General features: G+C 34.3%; 1 long non-coding RNA gene across 1 annotated transcript; it reads left to right on the top strand.

Moving 5' to 3' along the window:
- The first annotated feature begins 2,721 nt into the window (after positions 1-2,721).
- LOC150109130 (uncharacterized) lies at positions 2,722-7,508 on the top strand. The gene is made up of 2 exons (XR_016549543.1): positions 2,722-2,905; positions 7,224-7,508. It is a non-coding gene; the product is annotated as an uncharacterized LOC150109130 (long non-coding RNA).
- Positions 7,509-15,931: the final 8,423 nt, after the last annotated feature.

The following is a 15,931-nucleotide window of genomic DNA, read 5'->3' as shown; positions in this document are numbered from 1 at the left end:
TGAAACGTGGGTAATAAATAAAGAATCAAGAAAAGGATTTTGGCATTTGAAAGAACTTGTTTCAGGAAGATTCTAAAAATAGGATGGGTACAGAAAATCACCAATGAAGAGCTCTATCGGAAGATACAACCAAAAGAGAATCTAATGCAGAAAATTATAAAACGGAAGCTGCAATTATATGGACCATCAGCAGAATGAATGAGGACCGGAAGATAAAGACATTCGTGCTTGGTATTATGGATGGTATAAACAGAAGAGGTAGACCATACAGAGAATGGATAGACGACATAAAGGACTGGGTTTCAAAAACTGCGACACTGTGAACTTAACAAAAAAGATGGAAAAAGAAGATGGTCAAGGAGACACCGGACATCAACGGGCAGTGAACCTATGGTTCGTGATGATGATGATGAATGAGATTTGCTACAATTCAGTCTAAGACAAGTGAGTGATGTACTCGGGTCCCTGTGGTTTAACATTCATCCTTGTGGAATGTTTTTTTTTTTTTTTTTGAGTTTTAGAAGCACCTTAACAATCTGAGATTTGCAGTTACGCTATCTCACCAGAGTAATTTTAAATTATTGAAAGTGTTGAAACTTGTAACGGGCTGCCATTTTTCTATTTTTTCTTCATTTACATTTTCCAAGTTTTGTTTATTTATTTATTTTTCATTTACATTTTTCAAGTTTTTTTTTTTTTAAAGAAAAGTATATTTTAGACAAGTGGCAAAAGAAAGTACAATTTTTTGTACTTTGCTTTCTGAATATATTTTTCTGGATGTCTTCTTAGGCAAAGTTGAATGGTATAAAAAAAAAGATCCTCGATGCTAGAACCAGAAAAAAAAAAAAAAAAAAACGAAGAGATTTTCAGAGCATATAACAAAAGAAAAAAAAAACTATCACACGAATGTCATCATTATTTAAGGACAAACTAGAAGTTCTTAGCTTCCTTTCACTTAATATACCAAAGAGCCACGCTGTTTCTTTAAGTTCAATGTTTTTGTTGATTTTAAATTCTCTAAAGCCTAACAATAATCTATGTCATCGTCCTTTTCTGTTTATAGTTAGGAATATTAGTTAACAAGCCAATATGAAGTAAGGCTTTTTTTTAGTAATAAATATTTTTCGTTATATGTTGCTGAAGGATAATTTTTATATCAATACTCCCCACGAATTTTACAAAGCTGTTGTATATATTAGTACGTAAATTAGTTAGATAAGGATTAGATAATTCAGAAATCCGCCTCTAGAGATATAGACTTGCACTTTTCAAGCCACTTCAGGTCTCCAATAAGCAGGGCCGTACTTATGCACAGGTGCACGAGACTCTAGCTGGGAGATTTCAAAACTTAGGACTAATTTAAGGGCCCCAAATAATGAGGGAAGGGTTCCGGAGCACTCTATCACCTCTGGCGTCTCTGGCCTTCGAAACAGTGTAAGTACCACCCTGCCAATAAGCAGAATGATGATCTCACACCGAAAATCATATGCCCTAATAAAACTTTCATAAAAGCCCATGCAGTGTGCAGATCGTGGGTAATGCCGTAGTGTGTAGATAGAAGAAGCATCAAGTATTGTAGGCGGTTGGCTGTGAGTAGCACAGAGTGAACCTCTTGGGATAAATCCTAGGACTCTGTGGAGATGTCACGTAACAGTAGCTATATAATAATAGATAAATAACCAAGCTATATTACCATCACTTAAAGATATTCCCTACCATTCTTAACAATTAAATATCTACTCGGTATCGCACATCTACATCCGTCCACCCACCCACTCATCTACCTACTTATATTAATACTTTCGGTGCAAAATTGCTTTTATTGCGTGAAGTTCGCTCGCAAATTATGCAGACGTCCTTGAATATTACTTTCCAGTCGCAGATCAAATGACTATATAACATATCAAAGAAAGCAGCTGCACTTAAAATGACTATCGCTTCGTAAAGGTAACGGGATATGACTTATAGTTAACTAACTTCCACGAGATGTTATTATAGGCTGTCATTTCTGTCATCAATGCCCCGGTATAACACGTTTGAAAGTTGTATTTTAAGGAAAGGCGTTTGGCTTCTTCTAAGAGCCAATTGCTTGATTCAGGTGTCATGCCAATGTAGGCCATTGAAGCGTTACGCACTAATAAAAGTCGAACAAAGGATCCTGGTCAGAGGATGCACTTTTTCAACTATTACGATATCAACGCACCACTTATGTTCCTAGTTGCATTCTCGTAAGCTAACGATTACATTGAAAAAAATATATATATAATAATTTTAAAGGCAACCTGTACTATTTGGTTATAATATAAACATAGATATTTTATTATTTTTATTTTATTTTTTCGTTTAACACTCTCATATACACATTTACTGAGTATTTCAAACTGTATAATGCTTCGTTTCACAATCCTACTGCGTATGAATGCGAACAGCATCTGCAGTCATGTAAAGTTTATGGATGATATGTCTTTTAACATGTACATCAGTTGATACCCCTCCCCGTATATATATATATATATATATATTATGCACTAACATTTCCCAACAAATATGTTAATATGTTATCCGACTATATTCTCCCACGTGGAATGACTCATCATTACTTATCAATAACGCAGATAGTTCCATCAAAATGAAACGTGGGGTGTGTTCTTTCAGGTCACTATAAATAAAGCAAATTTCGTTACGTGATATGTCACTTGGCTGTCTGCCAGAGTTCCGATTTCGAACTGAAATAAATAACACGAAATATATGCTGTAGCACCAATCATAACCTCGATCCTCGGAATATCATAAAGCACAGAGAGAGATATGGAAAGAGTGTATCTTATCCTCTTCGTTGCCACCACTATGGTTGCTCTGTTGAGTATAGGAATGGGCCAAATAGATCTTTGTGTTCAAAGAATAGGTAAGTTTTATCAGTATGTAGACTATACTATACTATACTGTCCACATCCTCATCCTATGTTACGCTTTGGCACAGGCCCACACATTTTACCGCGTAAGCTTCCGTCACCGATAATCCCGCGGAATAGGTTGGTTGCTCCTTATTCCCGGTGGTATCCCATGTCTGTCGAAGCGTGTATTCACGGGGCGGGTTTGCCTGATTTGCAGGAGGAAAATCCCCCAGGATAAACTGGGGGAAAATACCCCTACTGTCCACGCACATGACCTTCTAACTTGGCTACTGCTGAGGAAGATCCTTAAGCTCCTCCTCCTTCCTCACCTGGGGTCCTAGGTTCGATTCCCGTCTCCGACAGGAATCGAACCTAGGCTCTTCCTTCCCCAGGCATATGGTTGCGAAGCGCACAGCCAGTAGGCTAACCTCGCGGGCACTATACTATCATTTAATAGCTTCCATGTATTAGGTGTTTTTCAAATACGACAAGAGAAACATCATGGCTGTTTCACTTGTCACACAGAGATACGTGGTATTTTCTCCTGGAAATTCGAGTTTTTCTTTAGCACAGCAGGCAAAACGGTCTGAGAAGAAGACACACGAGTTACAGACCGAACATTTAAGTGCAGACTAGAGTTAATGAACTGTGGAGTGGAGTAAGAAAATTTATGGAGTGACGTTCGTGATGAATTGTAGTTTGAAGTTGTAGTTGAATGATGATAATAATAATTTTTTTTTTTTGACAAAGTTTATTATCCTCTTCATATACACAAAATATTTACAAATATACAATTGAAGAATTACTATTACATTTTTGTCCACTACAAATATTCAGTATTTAATGTAAAGTGAATATCTTATTTAAATACATAAATAATAATGACTAACAATGTATTTTCCATTTTTCCATACATATTTACAATTATTCGTTTCGTGTGTTAAGAGAGAGATATTTTTCATATTATAACGATATTGGTTGTGGAATAATTTTTTTTTAGCATTTTATCATTTACATTAATATTTTCATCTGCAGTTCAATTAATTCTCAAATTATATTCGCTGTTTCTTTTTTTGGTATCAACAGGGAATGCTGAATGGATTCATTTCACTTTTTCACAATGCTATTTTTAAATTGAATAATAATAATAATAATAATATTTTTTATTAATAATAACACTGTATTTTACGTTACGTTTTTTTCACATACATATTTACAATGATTAATATAATATGCTAAGAGTGATCTCTTTCATTTTGACAATATTGGTTATGGATTAAATTTGTATAAATATATTTACTACTTTTTTTTTAATTTTATCTATTACATTTCTATTTAAAAATTAACAACAACAAATAATAATAATAATAATAATAATAATAATCCTGGTCACGGCATCATTAGAATACTAACTGATCGGCATTTGGAACACAATAGACCTGACATAATAAGTATTGAGCATGGACAAGATTGGATTATTTACATCTCAGTACCCACCGGTAACAACATCGACAAGAAAGAATTAGGGGAAAAAATCACTAAATATGGCAATCGAAGTTGGCAGGCTGTGGTTTAAACACACACACTAAAGCCATCCCAATAGTTATTGGTGCACTTGGTGCAATTTTCAAAGAAGTTATCCAACTATTTACAAGAATTAAACATTAACGAAGTGACCCCCACACGATACAAAAAACTGCATTACTTGGAACAGCTCTTATTTTACGACGCTACCTAAAAGACTATTCTTAGATTCTTGGGTAGAATCTGAACTGCTCTGTATTACCAGTCAAACTTTTGTTTCAATGATATCTTGTTTTGGCTCTGTATTGATTATGATGATGATGATAATTCGTTACGTATACCAAGCTACAAAATACTTAGGAAGACCAGCCAGTTTTTACGTTTATGAAAGAAAACTAAGGAAAGTGGGAATCCTATGTTTCCTGTTAGAGGATTTTTAATCATCAAAATGAGATGATTAAATATGAAACAATTCTTCTATCTCATTGCTGAATTTTTTATTTGGTTTTTCGTTTAATTTTTTATTACGATGAATTTTTTCACAATAACCCAAATAACCTAAGTAACCTGATCGAAGCAAGTAAGGCAATGAAGCCAAATAGTATTGTACGTTAATGTGTTTGTTTCTTTGGCCAGTTTGTTTTTTCTAGATGGAAGACTCTTCCACCTCCCTATGAGACCGGCTAACTCGCCTTCAAATGAATGGGAAAAAAGTTATAAAGGTTCTTCACATCCTGGACCGGATTCGAACTAGGGTCTTCCAATTCAAAAGGCATTGTTGATAGCGACTGAACCACGTACGGGACTTCTTTAATTAACCTCATTTTTACATTCTTGACATGTAATTATAAAATGATAACTTATTAAAAACGGATTTGGATGAGTTGCAGTATTTAGGAATTACATATGAAACTTAATCGGATTAATATTTTATTGTCACTTAATTTTGCGCCCCCCCCCACACACACACACACACATACACATGGAACATTTTGTGTGTGTGTGTGTGTGTGTGTGTGTGTGTGTGTGTGTGTGTGTGTGTGTGTGTGTGTGTGTGTGTGTGTGTTTGCTTGTTCAGATATCCCTTATAAATGCTTCTCAAGCTCCAGACGGATCCAAACGAGGTATTTTCAATCAATACACGTTTCAGATCTTTTTTCTGACTGCGCTATACAGGCATCGGAAAAATGATATAAAGCAGAAGCCGACAAATTCCAAAAATCCTACGCATCTCATTTGAAGAGCATCTTTAAGTAAGTACATGAGCAGTGGTTTCAAGCAGTATCGTTTGAAATTTGTGAACACGTAATACCCGAACTTTAGAAAAATAATCGAAATCTGACATTCCGGGATACTGAGAAAACGATTATGGTTGTGATATGTTTATACTGCAAAAATCGAGAGGTTGAGGAAATTTGAAAAATGAAAATATAATCTTGTGCGAATATTTCGTATTGATTAGAGAACGATGCGGAAATCTACATTTAAAAACGCCCTAAATCAATGTAAGATAGCGAAAGACTATCTATGAAATAAGAAGAGCAGTGCTTAAAATACTGGTCGAGAACTTGAAGAGCAGGCCACAGTGAGAAATAGGTAAGCTGTTGAAAGATTAATTCCACCAGTCAGTGAAATATTAAAATGGAATTAGTTTATTTCATTAATAAGTATTTTCTCTTTTTCTTTAACTTTGAAAAAAAAAAATAAGCATATACGTTTTCGTTTTATTTTCTGAAATAAATACAGTACATGAAAGTACAAGAGAACCCCATCAATGTGGTTTGGTTGTTAGTTTGATCAAAAACCTGTCCTAAATAGCAAGAATCTCTGAAGCTAAGATAATCAACTTTGATGCATTATTATTTCCTTTATTATCATAATAGTTTAGATGCATCTCCTGTGGGTTCTCAAAACGGGGAATTTTCATTTTTCGTAGCTCCTGAACGACAAGAATTAGGATCCACATCCTGTATATAATGTATATAACATTTCTCTTATCATAATTTCCACTGAGAATTCCTTTAGTTCTTTTGTTCTCGAGAGATCCTTTATTACGGTTTTTGATCCCACTAATATTCACGGATTAGCCATTTGAGGCCTAAGTCGATCTGTGTTTAAAAATTGCAAGAGTGGATTTGAGAAGGGTTTGTCTTCTTTGTTTCTGTTTTTCACATTGAATGTTGCAGCATTTCTAGATTGTAGTTAAAAAACGAAAAAAATCTTTTTGATGGCAATATGGAACATCCAAGTCTTAGCTTTAAAAAATATTAACACTTTTGATCAGAAATTTACATTAAGTGCTGTTTGTGAAGAAAAAAAATAAAAAATTCATTCAGTTATTTTTTGGTTAAAGGACTATTTATCCTTATAAATAAAACTTCTGGGATCGCTATTGCCTTATTACACCTTACATTAAAAGTTAGATTGTTTGTTAAATTTATAGGAATTAAACACGATAGTACTCAATACTTTATTTACTGATCTAATAGCAATAAATTAAACTGGACAACAAACGCAGAGCTACGTGTGCTGGTGTTTTGTAGCACGCGAAAATAAATGATAAATACAATTGTTCACCTGGCAGTCTCAAGCAGACTATGAATTGCATGTAGTTCACGCTAAGAAAATGGTTGTCGAAATATGGAAAGGTTAACTTGTCTCCTCCATTTTGCTGTATAGTAGTAATACCATTGACAGTTAATTTTATCCATTGCAGGACAGAACATCGTTGCAAGTTAATGTTAATACATCTAATTATTGCTCATTAACTGTAATTTTTTATTTTATTTTATTTATTTATTTCAGGATTTCGATGCCCAAAGGAAAAAGAAGGATCATGTATTCCTGAAGGTTCCTCTGGATGTGTCGCCAACACCGACTGCACGTGTCCACTTCTTTGCTGCAGTGTTAATTCTCGCTGCGAAGAAAAAGCATGCCTGAAAGGTTTCAGTAATACGCCCCAGATAGGATAGAGATCTCTCATTCAAGAAAATGTTTTAATTCACATACAAGAAGTTCATGAAATTGTTTACTGTAGTTTTTTTATTTTCCAAGGAAAAAAAAAAATTGTGAACGATATCTCTCAGAGAGGGTGACAATCTCTTTGTTGAGAAATTGTTTTTTAATAAATAAATAAGAAAATAAATCCTCTGATGCATTTTTATTCCACAAAAGGAGACATTGAGTTCAGGCTATCAATGAATCAAGACTTTTTTTTTCACATAGGATAAGTATTGCCTTATTACATTAAAAGTTAAATCGTTTGTTAAATTATTAGGAATTAAACACGATAGTAGAAATTTCATATAACAGGGGGCTCACAAGGTTTTTCTCTCTTTTTTTGGGGGGGGGGGAAGGGGGAGATGATGATGCCTATATCAGAACTTCTTAAACGTTTTACACTCGCGACCTTATTTCGCCCCAGAAATTTTTACGAGACCCCCCCAAGTACATAGGTATACAAATCAAACATTTACTGATAATAAATCATAAAGAAATTTATTTGAAAACAATTCTTTGTTATACATATACTTTTACCGTTTACACAAATAATTACAATACAATAGTCTCGAATATGAGCTGAGGTTTTTCTGGCAGCGTTCGTTGGCGTTGAGTCAGTGAAGGCATGCGCAGTGCAAAGTGCGTATGTTGTTTGTTCAGAACCAAGCCTGAAGTGAAGTAACGCGATGCAACAAGGGCGAGCGCTGCCAAAAACACCACGGATTCATTACGCGTTTGATTTTGAATTAATTTTTGGTCATTGCGAGTTCAGAAACCTTTAACTGTTGCCAAATTTTTAGCAATCCGTACATTCAGTTATGCGACCCACACTTTAAGAAGCTCTGGCCTATATGATAAATTTTATAACGATTAGTAGCTATCACAAGAAATTAGGTTTTAATTGGTCGTTAACAAAATTAAAAAAAAAAAAAAGCTAGTTTCACCACAAGGGACGAGCGGCTACTTCAGGAATAAACTAAATAAGCATAAAATTGACGAGAGAAATGCAAATTATGCTTTTTTTTCGAATCCTTCTTTAAATCCAAAATTGCTATTCATTATAGAGACTCCATTTCAATCCCTTACATCGGTAATCTATCAATTAAAATCGTCAACCTTCTTAAAATTCCCAACATGTGTGTGTGTGTGTGTGTGTGTGTGTGTGTGTGTGTGTTCTTACCATACACACCCTTCTTCGTCAAAGGACGGTAGCCACCTCCTGCAACATCCAGTAGGGGGGGGGGGGTTAGAATTCCTTTTACTTATGATCTTCCCTACGTAGGAGTTTCGAAATAAAAAAGAAAGAACATCTTAGTGATGTGGCTTATAAAAGAGAAAAAAATAAGGCTGGCTTATTATTCTGGCGACACATCACAATATCGAATGACAAGCCTCTATGTCATATCTTGAAGAAAACTTCATTGCTTGTCGAATTAAAGAATCTAGCACCATCAACAAAAACGTCCTCTCAAGAAAAATCAAGGATTTAGGATTTATCCTAAATGATATCTGGAAATCGTTGATTAGATTGCTTAACATATCTTCAACTTTTCAGCTAATCATCTCCAAAGCTAGTAACCAGATCACACTTCAATAGCTCCTCATGATTTCGATTGTTAACAGTATAACGACTTTTCCTCAGTTTTTTTTATTATTATTTTGTTAGCAATCAATCAAAGTAAAATTGACTGTAATAAGCTGCATATTTAATAATTAAATCTGAGAATCCATTAATGTGGTCGGATTTTCAGGGTGATAATAACAGTTTTGTGTATGTTTCTAACTTGTGTCAATTTTAATTTCTGAAATACTGTGGAACTCGACGTGTGCTTGAAAAAAGTTGCCACCCACGCTGCATGGAATTGTTCTGCATTCAAAATAACTTGTTTGTGTCTGAAGTTTGCAGGAAATGAAAATATTAATGTCACTGCAGGAAATAGAAAGCATACACATGCTATTGAGAATTACTCATGCGGAAAAAGCATGACGAAACTATACATTTCACCAATGCCACCCTCTCCCTTCTCTTGAAGTCTATTACATACACACACACACACACACACATATGCAGGCAATGAATAGGGAAAAAGATGAATATGTTTACTACTTCTCATGCAACTGATTATAATACTAATTTCCCGATCACAATATTTTTGAATAAAGAATAATGATTTTTACTGTAACGATACAATATATTTAAGCTTTGATATTATAACTACGCTCCCCACAGATCTCAGTCAACCTATAATCCGTATTTTGAGGTATATTTACTGCTTTATTCATTTTTTAACTCCTACATGTCTGATCCAAAATCATTTGTTCGGCAATATTTTATAAAGAAATCCAACGAAGAAAGTGCAAAATGTTTTGTACACTTTCTTTCTTTGCCTAGGATGGTTAGGCTCAGGGTTTAAATGAACATTTGAAGCAAGGAATGCTATTATTTAAAATAATAGGGAAAATAATTTTCTTTCTTATTTTTTTTTTTAAATCAACGTGATTTTACTTAATGAATCGAAAACCATTCATCAAATTCATTTGAATCAGAAAGATCCTTTTTGTAGCAGGTAAGTTGAGTACTCCTCTTAGTGAGAAAGTAATCATCAAAAATAGTGTTACCGAGAAATAAAAAAAAACCTATTCTCTTAATATACCACCATTTCTTAGATTTTCTTGAAATCCTGGGAATTAGTTTCTTTTCCCATAGAATTCCCAGGATGAAGAAAGCTGCATACATCGAAAAGATCAATCAAACAGAGTCAAATTGACACTGAAAGGCAGCTCAGCTTAGCACTCTCTAATGCGAAGAATCCAGCCACGAAAGGGGGACAGGTTCTCAATTATCTAACCCGAAGCCATGGTACTAATGTATCATAGTGTCGCAACCTATGATATACTCTAGAGACTAAATGTGGAACTTTGAAAGCCACTTCACATCTCCCATAAGGAGTGTGGTGAGTCTTTCACCGGGCGATGAAAATCATTTGCTACATGTGGACAAATATCCATTTCCACAGTAGCCTATTGATGAGAGAGAGAGAGAGAGCAGAAGCTCTGTTTATTCGACTAACCAGGCCAGTAGGCGGTAAAAAAGATGTGCCTGAGAAACAATCAAAGATCATTTACTGGTAATGACGTCCTCTGTAAACACGCGGTCACCATTTGTCACATGTACCGTTCATTTAAACTACTCTTCGTGGCTATGTAGCAACATCACTGATAACTTTCTTTTCTGTATTTCATTATGTGCAAGACATAAATAAATACAATGACGTCCTATGGGTTATTTCGAAAACGTTTATGGTATCCCACTATTCCGTACTCTTGACTGAATCCCAAGTGTATCTACAGAAGCATTGATTATAGATGTATGTACATGCTTTTGTGTGACGTCCACTCATGAAGGGTTGTAATTCTATAACATATTAATACCGTCAGGACTAAGGATTGATCTTCTATTTTTTAGCAATTTAATTCTTTGGTATTTTTTTTCTACCTAATCTGGAATACTGCTCTAGCTACCAAACATGGAACTTTTTCAAGCAATTTCAGGCCTCCAGTAAGCGAGGTTCGAGGAAGCATCTTATAACGAGCGATGAAAATCATCTATTTGAAGGCAGTCATACCCATGGTTGGATTTGAACTACTGCCTGTTAGTTGTAGAGTGGATTAAGCTAATCTCTCAGCCAACCAGGCCAAAAAAAAAGTGTCTGTTAACAGTTATAAATGCTGACTTTATTATTAAATGTTCTTTATATTCACTTCTTTCTAGTTATTTGCTGATTACAAATTATGATCTCGCTCAATATATATATAGTTTATTGATCTCAGTCCCGAATGCACATACAATCGTAAACTAACCTTAACTAATCAGCTAACTCGATGAATTATTCACGTGCATATTGTCTCTCCACAAACGGCATGCATCGGAGAAAAACAGTAAGCAATGTTTTAATTTTCGGTGGTCTGAAAGTGTAACATTGCAGGAAACCATCGAAACCATACAGTTAGGAGTGCAGCAAAACTTATTATACAAGTAATCCGAACAAGTGTCATTTGAAGAATGATCATTGCGCGTATAACATCAATATCCGATAAGAATATTGACTAACAGTGAGGTGGTAAATCACCTACAGATTAGTGCTTACTGCGTCATTTTGGTAATGATCAGTGGCAAAGCAAGTGGTACATACATGATATATCGATTTGCTAATTTTTCCCTCCACCATTCCCTTATGACTTTCAAATCATGTTCAAGATCAGGAGGTTATGTTGAGAATGTACTTTACGTCCTACTTATACCTATTTATCAGAATTAATATAAAATATGTAAAGTAAATCCTACAGCTAATAACACATTGCCAGAATAGGGAAGTACACACACACACACACACACATTATATATATAATGTATATCTCATTATATATATATATATATCTCATTATATATATATATATATATATATATCTCATTATATAGATATATATATATATATATATCTCTCATTATATAGATATGTATTTATTTATTTATTTGGTTCACTTTTTTTTTTTTAATAGATGCTCTTGTTATTAAGTAGCGCTTATATTTTAGAGGAAAACTGTCAATGAATAATTGGTTGAAATTGGTTATAATGGTGTGTGTAGCAGTTTTTAGAGCATTTTACTTTCTTTTATCTCCTTTTCAACTCCGCCTTAAATGTCGATCCAATGGAGCCTAAAGTGGGAGTGGAAATAACCAGATTTCAAATTTTGCAGAAAACGATTGGCGATATGATCTGAAGAAATGTCCGTAAAGAATTCTTGTGCCCTTCACATTCCGAATGGATGAATTTCTCAAAGAATCTCAGAGTAATGCAACGCACACCTACCTTTCAAATATCGTCTAAATCGGTTGAACTATGCAACCATTAACTTGCAACCAATAAGGATTTGTTGGAAGTTAATATTAGTACTTGAACCTGTCATTAATAAAGTTTCTTACTTGATATTGTATCAACGGGTTTTGTGAGAATATTCTGTTATATTAAGTTAATCGTATACTTATGACAAATTTATATGTTTGAAAATTGAAATACTGATTTACTTAAATCATCGCCAGTTTGATCATCTTTCATTAAAACGTCCATTGCAGTAAGATAGTTTTCGTTCTATACCTAGTAAACCTTTCCTCGAGTTATTGCGTCCCTTCCTTTCTCATTGCAAGATTTCGTGGTATTGAAATTACTCAAATGAAAATAATTTTAAATATTCGCTCTCATGCTTTTCCCCCCTTCTTCATCATAATAAGTGGCTATGTTTATATTCTGAGAAGGATGCTTGCTGAAATATAGCGAACAGGCAAAATAGACTTCAACCATGCTTTATCTTACACAAGATTAATTGCTTTAGAGAGAGAGAGAGAGAGATTTAAAATAAAGCTATAGCCAAATGTATCGTCTTTAAAATGTGATCAGCTTGCTTACCAGATAATGTCTGTTGTGTTTTGCAACATGCGATTTTACCATCCAACGTGATTGTTAGTCACATTCAGAGCATAACTTACCTGATGTAAAAATTCTTCCTGGTGCGTGTACAAATCGAAATGATCTACATAGAGGGACATAAACAACACGTGCAACGATATAGATGATCTCATACATATTCGCACCTTGTGTTACATGTACGTTTCGCTCAACTCATGTATACACTTGTATATTCAAATAAGATGCAAATCTATTGCAAAGCTATTCACGTTAGTTTTCACTTTCACTCCTTTTTTTTTTATCTGAGACTTACTGCGTTGTCTTTATGTATTCCCTTAAAAATGTTATGTCCGCTATAGAAATTCAATGCCATCCATTAAATTAAATAACCAGTTAATAATAGCTTATTCCCATAGAAACATAAAAGGATTAAAAAAAAAAAAAAAGCAGAGACTTTTAAACCGATTTTGTGTTCTGGATAACATTCGTCTCTCATACCGAAAAAGAGTTTTAAAAAAAAAAAAAACCATAACCCAAAACTAAAGCTGGCAGAAAAGAAGACTTTATGGCATGGTTACAATAAAATAATGATAAAATCTGTTTACCACTTTCAAAGCACAAAACCTATAAAAGTCAAGTATAAAGTCGAAAGAGATACTGTGGAACATATCTCTTTCGACTTAACGAAATAAATGTCGTTATCTTGAGTTATAGACAAAAAACAACAACAAAAAAAAACATGTAGTTGCTTTTAATTAACAAAAAACAAAACGACCAGTCCATTCTATCGATCTGTTCACTACTATTCCTTAGGCCTTTTAAGACTGTTTTTGAGTTATTTGTTCTCCGGTACGTGGCAGTAGGTTGTTTTTTCTTCAGGAACTCAGGTTTATAATCAAGTAACACAAGAAAGTCTGCCGAAATAACTCATACGATTTCGACAATAACATATAGTGTTAGGAACCAGGAGATGAAGGCAGTTGTCTGCCATACTTAAAAATCATTGGTCTAAAAATTTGGAATTATCTGCACATAAGTCTTGAGAAAGTTTGGACTAAATCGGCTAATCTTTTAGGAATACAAAGACTTAGAAGATTTATATATATTTTGATGTTTCTAAAACGCACGATAATAATTTTTTTTCTTCTTCTCCCTTCTACGTATTAGGCCTACTGGCCTGTTATACTGTTATCTTAAGCTCATCTAAGTCGCATCCACCCCGAGGTAAGATGACTATGCCTCCCCCCCTTCCGCAGTATATCCTATGGCTGCAGGTCGTATGTGCAAGGAGCCGGTTTGCCTGCTTTGCGGTGCGGGAGGAAAAATCCCAGATAAACCGGGGTGGGGGGGAAGAAACCCTGCTGTCCACGCCCAAGACCGGTTAACTTGGTTATTGTTGAGAAAGATCCTTAAGCTCTTCACTTCGGCGACGGGAATCGAACCCATGACACTTCTTTCCCAGGCTAACCGCGCAGACATGATAATAATTCAATAAACATATGTATTGGTAATGTCATTTTTTAAAATTGTTAGAATAAAGCCGTTTCTAAAATTTAAGGCGTTGCATTTCCATGATATGGACTGATGATCGTTACTTACAGTTTAAATTCTCGATTAAATCAATAAGACGAAGATATCAAGTATCAACTTATTCTGAAAAGTACGGCTTTATGACTTTCGATACATATTACGTGGAATTATGCATCTCATTAAAGACTAAAGATAATCATAAGCTATAGGTTTTATACACAAAAAGTAAAGACGATGTCCAACATTTTAAGAAGCATGTTTCCAACTGAAAAAGCAGTTCAGTAACAATTCCGAACCAGTCTCGAGAATGATTCATCAAGTCATCACTAAACATAATCTGTTGGAGTGGCATCAACAAAATTTTCAGCCTGGTTGCATTTATAAAAAAAAAAAAAAAAAAAAAAAAAAAAGACTTGCTTGTGTTAGGCAAACATTTAGCGTTTGCCACTGCTTGGAAGATTTTATACGTAACAATCTGGATTTAAAGATTCAAATTAAGCTGCTGCATTGCAGCACGTGTGAACACGAACCTTATAAAACTGTCAGCGATATGGTACAGAAAAGCGGGACTGAATCTTCTTAGACAAGATTCATTTCTTGATAAATACACCTATCAGATGTTTAGTTCGGATCTTCATAATCTTTGGATTTCGAAAAGCAAAAATTCAGACGAGGTTTAATTGAACACGAGGGATCATCTTACATTAAATGACCCCCCCCCCCCCGCTTCCAATCAAAATTAAGCATTTCTTCTTGAAGTCAAAACTACAGCTCCATTTTCTAGACATATGGATAATTTAAAGGCTTTCAGAAAACGACGAATGTTGTTAATATTGCCATGATATTTAAGCGTAGATCCATTTGTCTCTGTCAGGCTCTAAAAATGAAAGAATTCGGTTACTGAGCGTTACAAAATCGCCTTTCATGAATCGCCATAAAGCTCTCATATTATCATGATAAGGGCTTGCTCACAGCAAAACAAGGGAAGAGGAATGAATGCGTTAACTTAGAAACCAAGCGCACTATTAAACTAAACTATATATATATATATATATTTATAAAATATATAAAATTTATAAATATAAAATTTCGGTAACATTCTGCATGATATATTTTTTACTGACAAAGTATATTTCCATATGAAAAGATGTCCGTTTTAAAGGAGAAGGGGAAGTGGGTCTTTTCGTGAGAAATACCAGTATCAAAATTAGTTTGACGATGTCTTTCTAATTAGAAAGAAATTTGAATTATTCTGTCGAAATGATATTTTGCTTCCGCAATATTTGCATGGCATTTCATTGTCAAGTCATTCTAAAGCGGCAGTAATTCAGTCAAAAAAAATGCTGAAGTTTTTCAGTAAGATCGAAAGTGAAATTTGATTTTAAGCTTAACTATGTAGTAATCAAGTTTTAATCTAGTGATGGCATCAGCATCTAATTAGGTACAATTAGACACAAAGTAACTCATTACAATGATTAGTATAAAGTAACGCCGCGCATTCTTTCGACTTAGTGGATA

The sequence above is a fragment of the Typopeltis vanoorti genome, chromosome 2, assembly GCF_054136105.1.
Source record: "Typopeltis vanoorti isolate ZY-2024b chromosome 2, IOZ_Tvanoo_1.0, whole genome shotgun sequence".
NCBI classification, from domain to species: domain Eukaryota; kingdom Metazoa; phylum Arthropoda; class Arachnida; order Uropygi; family Thelyphonidae; genus Typopeltis; species Typopeltis vanoorti.
Note: the sequence above shows the minus strand (reverse complement) of the source record. Positions and strands in the feature narration are given on the sequence as shown.